At 34.6% G+C, this 13,792-nt stretch overlaps 1 protein-coding gene across 1 annotated transcript in view; it reads right to left on the reverse strand.

The window, feature by feature from the left end:
* Nucleotides 1-13,792, reverse strand: part of LOC145269267 (uncharacterized) — a 700,568-nt gene that overhangs the window by 629,542 nt on the left and 57,234 nt on the right. The window lies entirely within an intron of this gene.

A 13,792-nucleotide genomic window follows, 5' to 3' on the forward strand; every position in this document is an offset into this window, starting at 1 on the left:
ATATATATATATATTGATAGATAGTTTAAAAGTTTAAGTTACTAAACTAAAATAATTCAAGAGTTATTCTGGTTTAAATTAATTCCTATACGTTCTTTGAAAGAGAGTAACCCGTGTACACACACACACACACACACACACACACACACACACACACACACACATATATAATTATTTCCACAGCCCAAAGAACACCGCAGCCCACAAGAGGCATGCCAGCCAACTTAGCAAACGCCCTGCACACACAAGAAATTCTATTAACCAACACAGATCAAGCAAACCGCGACGAAATGAAGCTGTGGAATAGACCTACTTCATTTCGACAAGTGGCGTGGTCATCCAACCAGCTGATCCCCAAGCCGATGTCTCACAAGTAGGGATTTTGAATTCGAAAGGACGAAGCCATCCAGCAGAGCTAACCTTACGAGCCATTTTTGTTATATAATTTTCAGAATGTGAGAGATTATATATAATTATTTCCACAGCCGAAAGTTGGTAGAGTGCTTGCATCGCATGCAGGAGGCTCGGGTTTCAAATCCCGTGTGCAGATATGTCTGACTGATGAGCCCAAATGAGGGTGAAACTCAAGTCTTAGACTTCCGTTCGTTGGCTGGCATAGTTCTTGTGGGCTGCGGCGTTCTCTGTGCTGTGGAAATAATTATATATAATCTCTCACATTCTGAATATATATGCATATATATATGTGTGTATGTGTGTGTGTATGTGTGTTATAAGTTCATGTCTGCTTCTAAAATAGCGATTTACAGGTTATGAGGATTTTTTGAATCATGACAACGATGTTACTTTTTGTATTTAATATTTTATTTTTTCATATTTCAAGTCATCCTCCGCTCTTGGTCACAAAAATGTATCGAAATGAAAATGAAAGACGTTGAAAAAAACCCTGGAAATTTGTGGTATGGACAGCGTTCATTCCTTGCAACAATAATTATTTAATATAATAATTATTACATACGTGCAGACACTAGTGTTTCATCCTTTCGGAAATCATCAGTGCAGAGTGTCACGATTAACACAGGCAGAACTTTTTTTCCAATTCTGCTACTGATTCTGATACGGTACAAATTTCCGAGTTTTCCGATTAATCGTCCAAACACTAATACATACATACATACATACACACACACATATCAGTATTAGAATCAGTAACGGAAAAAAAATTGTACCTATTTTTCAATGCCAAAAACGATTCCTTTAATTGTCAATTTTTATATGAATTGGTTTCAAACTATTAAAAAATCTTCCACTGCTGGTCGTAATAAAAAATAAAGAAGACTAAAATCTATAAATCAGCCACCGCCCAAAAGTGTGTTTTTACGTTGGAGAAAATATATGCACATTTAACATTTCTTTTTAAGGTAATCGGGGAAAAATAACTTCATAGTTAAATATTAAGATTTATAAAGAAACGGAATCGGTAATTGTATTGGAATCGTGAATTTAGTACAGAATTGATAATTGTATCAGAATCGAAAAAAATATTAGAGTCGTCCCATCACACACACACATATATATATATATATATATATATATATATATATATATATATATATACTAGAAAGCTGATTGGCTAACTAAAAACTCAATAGAAGGTGCGTGTATAAAAACGCGAGACAAACACAAAATTCTTTCATAAGCCTGAAGAATTCTAGAGTGGATGAAACGCGGAATATTCAGTGTATATATTTTATAACTTACTACCAAGCTCTGCCTATGTATTGAGCACTGTTGAAGTAAATACTTCAAGTTTATGCATAAATTTATACTTTCATGTATTAATTTTATGTGAGATAAATGAGGTAGTTTATATATATATATATATATATATATATATATATATATATATATATATATATATATAACGGTTATCTGTCGGTCTGTCTGTCTCCATATTTTCAAACTACCTCCTCCAAAACTAAAAATCGCACAGCAGCACTAGGATCCTCAAATGATTGGATTTTTACGGGCCATTCTTTTATGGGTCTTTAGCAGGTTAAAATTGTTTTTAACGGATCAAAATTTGGTCAGAATTTTAAAAAAATCGTTATACCTTTTGTACATTTATCTTAGTTTATTTGTAATTTTTAATCAGTTTATATGCTTGTCACGTTGGTAACATCATCAGCTTTGAATGTTACAGTTTCGGTTTCGATTCTAGCTGATGGCACCTAAATCCTTTTATTTTTTTTTTACTTTTTAAATCACGACTATAATAATATTACAATAGAAAAATGCGAGCATGAAAAGTAATATGGTTAAGCTTAAGCATGAAAAAGAAAAGGACAAGCTATTCTAGTAAAAATATAATAAATTTATAACTTAACATATTGCAGCATTAAGAATTGATTATATAATGTTAAACTGACGTTTCTGAATTTTTGAGATGAGGATTGGTTATTATTATTCATCGGACTACTGTTCTCATCTTGAGTGTGATTTTCACAACGTTTCGGTCGATATAACCTGCGACCTTCTTCAAGTGTATCTTGTCGAACCAAAGTAAACATGAAGTAAATTGTCAACTGAAGTAAACGTCAGCTAACTCCCTCTGAGGAATCAGTGCTAAACAAAGGTCTCAACTTCGCCACAACCATAAAGCGGATTCCATACTTAGATATGATAGCTCCAATAGAGGAGGCAGCCTTGAATAAACCCAAAGCACAAGGAGATGAACTAAGGTGGAAAGTGAGACAAGCACTTGAGAATTCAAAGCCTCCAAAACCGAAACTCTCAAAGGAAGAAGTATTGGCTATTAAGTCCCTGCGCGGTGACAATGATATCATAATGCTACTAGCAGACAAATGCAATGCTACAGTGGTAATGGATAGAGCAGAATATTCCAAGAAATTGGCAGATTTAATAGAATCTAGTGGCTACTGTAAAGTAAAAAAGAATCTGACCCTGAAAACGGAGAGGAAGCCGTCACAGATCCTCAGTAAGAACAAGGACCTTATACCACCTGCGAAATACAGACAGCTAGTACAACATTACAGCAAGCTACCACACCTATACGGCCTACCTAAGTTTCATAAGGATGGTATTCCATTAAGATCCATTGACAGTACCCGAAGTTCAGCATGCCATCCATTGAGCTGATTTCTGGTAGATATAATCAACCCAATCATCGGCAAATCTCCATCATACGTCAAGAACTCAGCTCACTTCGTGGAAATAATAAACAATGCTCCCAATCATTTCAACCAGATGGTGAGTCTAGATGTTGTGAGTCTGTTCACGGAAGTACCCACTGATGAGACTGACAGTGGTACGGGATAAACTGAAATCGGATGCCTCACTGAAAGAACGCACTTGCATCCCAATTGACAATATAATGGAGATGCTGACTTTCTGTGTAGAAACTACATACTTCGTGATGGAATCTGATATATATCGGCAATAAGAAGGTCTGGCGATTGGATCAAAATTGTCCTCAGTGCTGGCCAATGCATACATGGAATACTTTGAGGAAATGGCATTAGGATCAACACCACTAAAGCCAACAATGTGGTTGCGATATGTAGATGATACATTCATACTCTGGCCCCATCAGGAAGATGTCAAAACGTTACTAGATCATGTGAATTCGATCCGTCCAACTATACAGTCCACGATGGAAAAAGAAAATAACAATAAATTATCGTTCCTACATGTGCTGATAAGGTAAGGGGTTTATGTCATCTGTATACCGAAAGATAACTTTCACTGGACACTATCTTAACTAAAACTCCCACCATCCATATAATGAAAAGAAAGGAATCGTCCGTTGGCTACAACACCGAGCAAAGTCAATATGCAGTAATATCAGTGCATATCACGTGGTTGCTATGGAAACCAGTCATAAAAAAACATCGTCCACCTCCTTACGAATTTTTACGATTTCGAACACCAATAAATTCATCATAACAGGGATGCCGTAATAATTATTTGAAATTTGGTTGAAAAATGAGTGAGCGGTGAAGTCTTAAAGCAGTTCTAAATGACTAAATGTTCCACTTCACCATATATTCAAACATTACCGTGTTTGAATGGCATAATAAATCTGGACAAATTAAAATATCATATTTAAGAATATTTTACACCCAGGCAAAATCGGGCCCTCCCTCCCCGCTAGTATATATATATATATATATATATATATATATATATATATATATATATATATATATATATATATATATATATATATATATATATCAACTTTTTAACAGTAGACATCATTAGTAGTTCATTCACCGGTAAGGACGCGACAACTGCTCAGCATTGTAACAATAATAAAATATAAGAATAGGCTTATGTAAACATTTTACTGCAGTTTCTTGATAGACTTGATCTTCAAAAGCGTCTTATTAACATCTGAAATTATAGTATAGATAGTAATAATCAGACGAACTTATGTAATTGTTAAATGTAAAACAAGTGCCTGTTGATGAATACATATTTTACAGCTTATATACGTTTATAAGCCAAATTACAACGCAATATTTTGTAAGATAAACAAACATTTATTTGTTTAAAATTGATATTTCGCGTAATATGCCAATCATACAAACTTTTCCTCCCATGGTGGTAAATGGAAGAATTCAGTAGTAAAGAATCTATTTGTTGTCCTTCAACGGTGATATTTTCTAATGCCCGGAAGATTATGCTAGGCGTGCGTGCTATGGATGTAAAGGCCGTGTTCTTCGTGTTATAAGCATTGTTTAAATTTTTAAAAATAGAAAGAAAATATAACCGTTGTAATTTGGCTTATAAACGTAAAACATATGCATTTCATTTTAAAGTTCTATAATATTTTACTATTTAAAACATGAGTTACTTTTTACTTTTTTATTTTAAGATGTTTATTTTTGAATGTTTCATATTAGCAATCATCTTGACCAGACTAAGCAATTTTAAAAGTAAATTGTAGCAAATTATATTATCATATTCCCTATAACATGGTACATTAATAACTAATGAAAATTGGCTAGTCTAAAGCACGGTTTGATTTTTCAGCTTAACTTTTATTTGGATTTGACTTTGAATATCTAACACAAGTAATATTAAAGATTTTAGTATGTATAAATTAGTGTGACATGTGAAAAGTTGGGCCTTTTTATAGAGTTTCTTATTTCTGATTTTCAATTTAATGGATAATTATAAAATCATCCACCAAAGTATTTTCAAATCTATACATACGAATTCAATTTGCAGTCCGTTTACCTAAGAAAACTTAATTATTAACACAAACCATATTAATATTAACTAATTTAAGGTGGATACACCGTCTTATTTCTGTGACGGAGATATGCAAACAACAGTTCAGAGGATGAGGAAAGCAATCTGAATACAAAGAAAGAGGCGGATGTGACGACGAGTATGACGTCACGAGAAGGAGTATAAATATAACTCACATTCGGGACTCTTCAGCAAATAACGAAATTTCCTTAAGGTTAGAATGAATGTTCACCCATACAGCTAAGGCCTAAAATGTTCTTGCCTTTGAGATTAAGATGAATTTCCCTGTGGAAACAAGGAGGCGTAGCTTCATGTTAACCATCGGCCCGAAAAAAATCATTGAAATGCCTTCTCCATCAGCCCGGAAGATCTGCATCTTTCTAGAAAATCAACATCAACCTTTTGGAAGAAAACCTGTAAATCAGCATTTGGACTAGAAAAGGGTTCACGCACACAAAATGCTATAAAATCTTCAGATCTAAGCAAAAGAGCGAATGCAACATAATTCGCTTGTCAGTTGTCAGATGTTTATGAAGATGAATATATCTCTTACGATTCATCCCAAAGGTCATTAACATTATACACTGCAATCAATAACAAATGATACTGTGTGCGCTTTCTTTTAAAGAAGATTTAGCAATTACACACACACATATATATATATATATATATATATATATATATATATAAGGTCGGCACAAAAGTTTTTGCTGGATTTTAGAAGGGGGATTTAAAACCATTATAATTTATTTTATGCATATTATTATTACTTAACCATATCACCATGATTATTTTTTTTCTTTTAGATTTTGAAAAAGAGATGATATTCTCGACATATTAAAGACTTCCCCCATGCCGATTATCCCAAACCATATGTTCGTGTTTACTGATTTGTATCTGTGATAGCTTTTACAAAATAAACGGACATGCGAAAATAAAATTTAAAAAAAAAAAAATCAAAAGAGTTTCATTATCCATTTTTGTTTTTACGCTTACTGTATTGCATTCTTCTTATACTCCTCCATATTTCATTCAGAATATTAAAGCAGCATTCATATTTTTCTGCAATATTCTTATCCATGTTGTATCCTTTAGTCAACAGAAAGGGAGTAATCTTCCATCTTGATAATGCTGGTCCTTGCACAGCACTACTAATCAAATATGTAGTGGAGTCAGAAGGGGTGAAAGTAGGAACACGACGACTTGGTGAGAATAAGAAGAACATTTATATCAAGCAAGGGTTAGTGGTACAGAAAAGGTTAGTAAGTACGTGGGGAGTCGTCTCTGTAAGACATCCGGACACCTCTCATTAAGCAGTCTAGACTTGCTGATTATATGCCTAATGGACAAGTCCATCTTAGCGGTTATAAGCATGTGTATGTCCCCACAACAATATCATCTAGAAGAATTTAGTTAGGAAATCTCGCCCCATCCTTTTTATTCCTCAGGCCTAATTGCGTCAGATTATCACTTATTTCGAGGATTACAAACTATTTAGATGCCCCTAGGTTAATATCACGAGAGGAGACTGTACTTGAGTTAGACTCATATTTCACATCAAAATTTAAAGTGAGGTATTTTTCATATTCAAGATAAAATTTTTAATCAGCAATAACCTTTGCACCGTCTTTAATTTAATTTGTGCTGAAAACATCTTTATTCATACAATTGTTTCTGCTGAATTTCACGACACGCATTCATTTGAGAATAAATTCAAGATGTTTTCAAAAGATTTCTTATTTTGAAAATAGGCAGGAAAAAATGTATGAATAAAGATAATTTTTAAAACAAATTCAAAACAATCATTAAATCATTATAATCTGCCGTCTAGTAAAATATACACTATTGAGCTAACTACACAACTTTTGTGTGTGGGCTTAAAGAATTCGGATTGTTATAAGGAAAAGAAATTAAGGCTGTAAATTTTACAAGGAAACTTATTGCCCGACAGAATACTCTAAAAAAAATGTTATTAATTATTATTGGGGGGGGGGGACAGTATTTTGTCGGACAATAAATTTCCTTATAAATTTTGATCTACAGTCTTGATTTCTTTTTCTTATGATAAGCTCTACTTCCTACTGTGGTTATATTGAGCTTTTTTATTTGATTGGGATTACTATATAAATATTAATATTTATATTAGATTTAAGTTTACACTTGCTTTTGTCTTGTGACCTTTTTATTCCTATTGCATGAATTGTGTGTGTGTGTATATATATATATATATCGTGTGTGTGTATATATATATATATATATATATATATATATCTACTCTACGCCTGCAAAACTTGGACGCCATATAAAAGACATGAAAAACAGTTGAATGGCTTCCACCTCAGATGCCTCCGTAATCTTCTCAACATCCGCTGGCAAGACAGAATTCCTGACACAGAAGTCTTGAGGCGCGCGGGGCTCTATACCATCACCACCATAATCCGCAAAACCCAGCTCCAGTGGGCAGGCCATGTCTATCGCATGCCTGACGGCCGAATCCCCAAACAACTCTTCTATGGGGAACTCAGCCAGGGAAAGCGGAATGCAGGGGGCCAAAAGAAACGATATAAAGACTGTCTTAGAACGTCCCTAAAAGATTTTGACATCAGCCCCCAGTCTTGGGAGAGTCGCGCTGCTAAACATTCGGCCTGGCGTTGCGTCATCAGCCTAGGAGCCGACAGGGCAGAGAATCAACGCATGACACACGACCAGCAGAAGCGCAAGAGGAGGAAGGAGAGAGCTGCCGGTTCACAGCCTGCCGATACCGCCTTCACATGTCCAGAGTGTGGAAGAGTCTGCCGAGCACGGATTGGCCTCATTAGCCATCTCAGGACCCACGAACCCCTGACGCCGAACTGATTGATACCTTGGTCATTGTCGACTTCGACGGACGAGCAAGATATATATATATATATATATATATATATATATATATATATATATATCCAGCATCGTCCAAAACTAAGGGACAAAATTTTAAAACCTAATATTTGTTAGAAATAACAACTGAGAAAAGCTGAAATTTTGACACTGGTAGTTGTTATCATCCATAATAACATACTATAATTTCAATCATTTGCAAAGGATAGAAAAAGAATTATAACAATTATTTATTTTCAAAATAGGAACGTTCAAAAGTAAGGGACAACGTTGAGAAAAACAATTTAAACAGTATGCTATATTCAAAGTTTATATTTCCTCTAAAGAATAAGTCTTACTTAGTCATTTGTAAACGTTGCATCAACCGACACCATGGCGAAACGCCAAAAATTTGATTACTCTGTGAGACAAGCTATTGTGAAGCTACAGGGGGAGAATTTGAATGCTTACTAGACACTATCCTCGAGTGTCTAAGGTCTCTCTGTACAGGGTTTTGTCAGAACATGAGGATACATTTTCCATAGAAGTAAACCCTGACCAAATATTCAAAATCACATAGTATTAGCAGCCCAAATAAGATCTCCTCACCACGGCTACTGCACAGCTTTTCCGAGGAATGATGCACCTTCTCCAAGTAATATTACCTCAAGTAATAGCACGAAGCTGGATACTCCACCAGACTAGATAAATTCTTGTCCTGGAATCCAGTAAGACCATGAAACCAACATGAAAGATATACTACAACGTATAAAAATGGTTAATTGGGGAGAGGAAAATTATGTTCTCAATTTCTTTACTAACTCAGTGTTTGAGAGATAAAGAACTTTAATGGAACATTCGAATATATATGTATCTCATATAGACTTCAAGTGTTAGCCCCAGGTCGTGGGCCCCTTGATTTCTGAGAACTTCGACTGAAGTAAAATAAAACAAAAATTAGAAAGATTTCCGAGAAAGTAAAACGTTCCAAGAGTGTTGTAGGCACGGTTGTTAAATCCTACAATCATACTGGCAAAATAGTTAATGCTTTTAAAACCGGTAGACCCCGCAAAACTTCGGCAAGAGAAGATCGAATAATGCGGCATATGTCATTAAAGGACCGTTTTAAGTCTTGAACAGAAATTAAAAGGGTTATGAATAGTACGTCATGTGTTAATGTGTCAAGACAGACTGTTTCTAGGCGACTGCAAGAAATAGTGCTGTTTAATCGAACCCCAGGGAAGAAAGCACTTGTTAGTTCCAAGAATAAGAAGAAGAGATTAGAGTTTGCAAACAGATATGTAATTTGGACATATGAAAATTGGGTAAAAGTTTTTTTCAGTGATGAAAGCAAGTTTAATTTATTTGAAAATGATGGAAAAAAAAAACAATGTAAAGAGACGAATTGGTGAAAGATTAAGTGCAAAGTGTACTAAGAAAACTGTCAAGTGTCATGGTATTTGGAATGTTTTTTAGACAAGGTACAATGCCTCTCTTCCCGGTTACAAATTCGTGTAAACGCGCAGATCTATAAAAACAGTGTTCAAAATCATGTTGTGCCAATCATACAGAATTCAGGTTCTGATAGGGCTACCTTTATGCAAGATAATGGCCCATGCCACAAGGCAAAGGTGGTAATGAGTTACCTTAGTGAGTAAGATTTCGAAATTATGGATCGGCCACCGCAAAGCTCCGACTTAAATCCAATAGAAAATCTTTGGAAGACCTTAGTAGTGAAAGTTATGAAAAGAAATCCCACTAACACGGAGGATTTGTGTGTGAAGTTTCAAGAAGAATGGTATAAAATTAGTATCGAGGATTTTGAAGAACTGATTCGTTCTTGTAGTCGAAGATGTGCAGCTGTCATTGAGAGCAAGGGATCCTTTATTAAATATTGATTGTAAATGTATTTTTATTGTGTTTTGGCTGTTGACATTGATTTTCTCAATTTTGTCCCTTACTTTTGGGCGTTCCTATTTTGAAAATAAATAAATAATTGTTATAATTCTTTTTCTATCCTTTGCAAATGATTGAAATTAAAGTATGTTATTATGGAGGATAACGACTACCAGTTGTCAAAATTTCAGCTTTTCACAGTTTTTATTTCTAATAGATATTAGGTTTTGAAATTTTGTCCCTTAGTTTTGGACGCTAATATATATATATACATATATATATATGTGTGTGTGTGTGTGCGTATAAAGTAAGCTATGCTTTAATATTTATATACTTTTATGTAAAAGATTCACGATTAAACAAATTCACTAATCAGTATGAATGTTAATAGACGGCTGATAAGCATAAATATCCTAACGTGGATTATATGGTACTAGATCAAAAACATACTGAGCACTAGATCGAAGAGGTGGTTCGATTTGATAATAATGTTGCTTGTTAAATAGTAATCTTATCAACAAATCTCAAGTTAAAATCCACAAATAAATTTAACCACCGTTTTGTTTGTGATTGAAGCAGAAAAAGAGCTTGTGTTCTCTTTGCTGAAGTATTTTCCTACTTTCTCAATAAGATTTTAAGTCTCAAGGATTTATAAACAGAAAAAAAGAAAAATTCAAGAAAATATATTTTGTACTTGTAAAAATCCTACTGTACGCCCGCCCACTAAAAACATCCTTCGTCCTGATTCTTAAGATGCTTCTTGTGGTAAAAAGGAAACATTGGTTAAGTACTTTTCTGCAAATCAATTAAATCTCTAACATACTTATAGAGAGTAGATATCGAACTTTGGTTTTATTTTCAGCCGCCACATAACTCTTTATTCTTTTTTATCTCTTGCTATCTCAAGTGAGAGCAAATTGTGCACTGTAATGAGTATTCACATGGCAGTTTCTTTAGCCTTACTACTTCTGTTATAACTCCTGTTAAATTGGAAACGAGTGTTTTGTATTATGACATCATTATTCGAGGATTACACTATAGGGTCAACGGACTCCTACCAAGTTTTCATTTTCCAACAGAAGCCTTATTTTTTTTCTGAAGAACTCCAGCTATCCCCTTGTATAGTGACCTCCAGAATATCAAAAGAAGACTAAAAGGTGCTACACCTTGCCCAAGGGTGGCCTGAAACTGTCAAAGGTAGGGATATTCATCTCCACGAGGTATTATACATACTCGCTTACCTGAATATATACAGTACCTAGTATTCCCAAAATGGTCACCCATCCTACACTGGCAGGTTCAACGTCACTTAACATTGGTGGACTAACGAGAACTGCTGTGTCAATGCGATTATGCTGTAAATCTTCCGTTAATTTGTTCCTTTGTTCTGATGAACAATTTTTTTGACAAAGTTGTTTAAACTTGCTGTATTCTGGGTTAGCTGTTGTTTTAAGTGAGTAACATAAAAATGTTCAATCCTCTCAGATTATTCATCATCATTCAACAGTCGATTTATCCATCTAATTAAGCCTTAACCTTGAGTGTTTGTTAGGCCTTGATAAGTGGTAACTTATTAGTAAAAGCAATATCTACAATGCAGTTTCAAACCACCTGTGGGGATAAGTCTGCTTAAATTTTAACTTTGCTTGTCTTATAGATTAAAAGTGGCCAGGAGACATACAGAGACAGACAGCTATCTTTTATATATATATATATATATATATATATATATATATATATATATATATATATATCTTTTCTCCCTTTTTACCGTTTCTTGCTTTCTTAATCTAATTAAATCCTTATAAACTAACTGTTAAATAACTTTGATGCAAGTATGATTCATTTCATATTGTTAGTTTCCTTTAATGCATTAATCTGCAAAATTTATTGTATATTTTGCAAACCTTTTCCCTCTGATGAGAAGAATTGCATTCTTCGAAACTCCATGGAATAAGGTTTTTCTTGTTTATTTGTACTCCTTGTCGGGTAATCAACATTTTGCCTACCTTCTTTACAGGTTTTTGACACTATTCAAGTCTTCATGAAGTTTTATGGAGACCAATTTAGGTCATTTTCCAGCCTTCGGGCCAAGATCAAAGTGTAGCATCTGTTCCGGCAGATACTGCAAGCAAAGACCATATGTGGGGGCAACTCCACATATAAGACCTTGGTCAATGTAGGGGCAACCCTTCATACCAATTGTCACTATCCAGCTCCCCTACTCCCCGGGGAGTTGGTCCCCATTTCCCCTTCACTCCTCACTTTAAAAATCGGCCTTGTGCCTAATTTGCTCGGTGGGGGAGCAAATAAATACCATCTGTTCCAGCAGATACTGCAAGCTATGACTAGCAAAGACCAGCTATGACTAGCAAAAACCAGATGTGGGGGCAACCCCACATGCCTGACCTTTAACCAGCTCCCATTTCCCACCTCTTGGGAGCTGGTCCCCTTTTCCCCTTCCCCCTCCCTTCACTCCTCACCTTAAAAATCGGCCTTGTGCCTAATTTGCTCGGTGGGGGAGCAAATAAATACCATCTGTTCCAGCAGATACTGCAAGCAAAGACCATATGTGGGGGCAACCCCACATATAAGACCTTGGTCAATGTAGGGGCAACCGTTCATACCAATGGTCACTATCAGGCTCCCCTACTCCTCGGGGAGTTGGCCCCATTTCCCGTTCACTCCTCACATTAAAAATCGGCCTTGTGCCTAATTTGCTCGGTGGGGGAGCAAATAATTTTTTTTTTTTTTATAGCTTGCAATACGATTTTTCTGGGTCAAAATTTAATGGGGAATTAAGAAAACCTGTCAAAAATACAAAATCTGGTCTGGTTTTAGAGATATTCTAGCATTTTCAAAGGGTGTCAGATCGCTAAATAGAAGATTAGGATTTTGACCAGTTTCCCAAACATAATAAAACCATAGTCCTTATACTGCCTTTTTTACTAGGAACCTAAAATTGAAACTGAAAATAAGATACTTTTTTGAAGAGGCTCGAGGATTTTTGAATGGCATTTTGCTGATCTAAATAAAAGTAAAAAATTTAAGCATAAGCAAAATTAATATGATAAATTTCAATTAAAATGTTCTCTACTGCATCAAGATACACGTTATATCAGATTCTGTTGTAATAGATGTATACTGAACAAATACATATTAACTAACAAATATAAAATTAATGTTAACCCTTTACCTCATGAAAGCTGAAGGCAACATCTATCAAAATTGATTTGTGGAATATCTACAAAAGTCTTTTCATGTGGCATGAATCAGGGATAATTTAAGTGCATTTCTACCACTTAATTGATCATATTGAACTGCATGCGATATTTGAAAGTGGCTTTTTGATAATGTTGTACCACAACAACAACATGAAGTAAAAAGGACAGCAATCCAACGTCATTATAGTAACAAATGTAGAATATGCCTAAGTAATATATACTGTGGGAATTTACCAGAGCTTCAATTCTGTCATTGTGTACTTTGAGTACATTTTTTGGACAAAATTCATAGGTTTTCCAGCATTTTCCTAGATTACAAACCACGAAAAGTGCACTTTTTCAGAAAATTTGAAAATTTTACCTGGATGATAATTTAATGTGTAGTCTGAATTTAAATACTAATAAAAACAATTGGCTCTTGCATATTGTCATAAATCCCGGTAAGAATTTTTTTTTATGAGTTAGACTTTTTATTTAGACTTATTTAGAGTATGTGACTTAATTTATCAAGAAAAATATTTTCAGCTTCAAAAACCAAGGTTCTCTAAATAATAAGTTGTAGCATCAGATTTTGGTAT

This window comes from Euprymna scolopes, chromosome 4, assembly GCF_053919585.1.
Source record: "Euprymna scolopes isolate OS-2025 chromosome 4, ASM5391958v1, whole genome shotgun sequence".
In the NCBI taxonomy this organism is placed as follows: Eukaryota; Metazoa; Mollusca; class Cephalopoda; order Sepiida; family Sepiolidae; genus Euprymna; species Euprymna scolopes.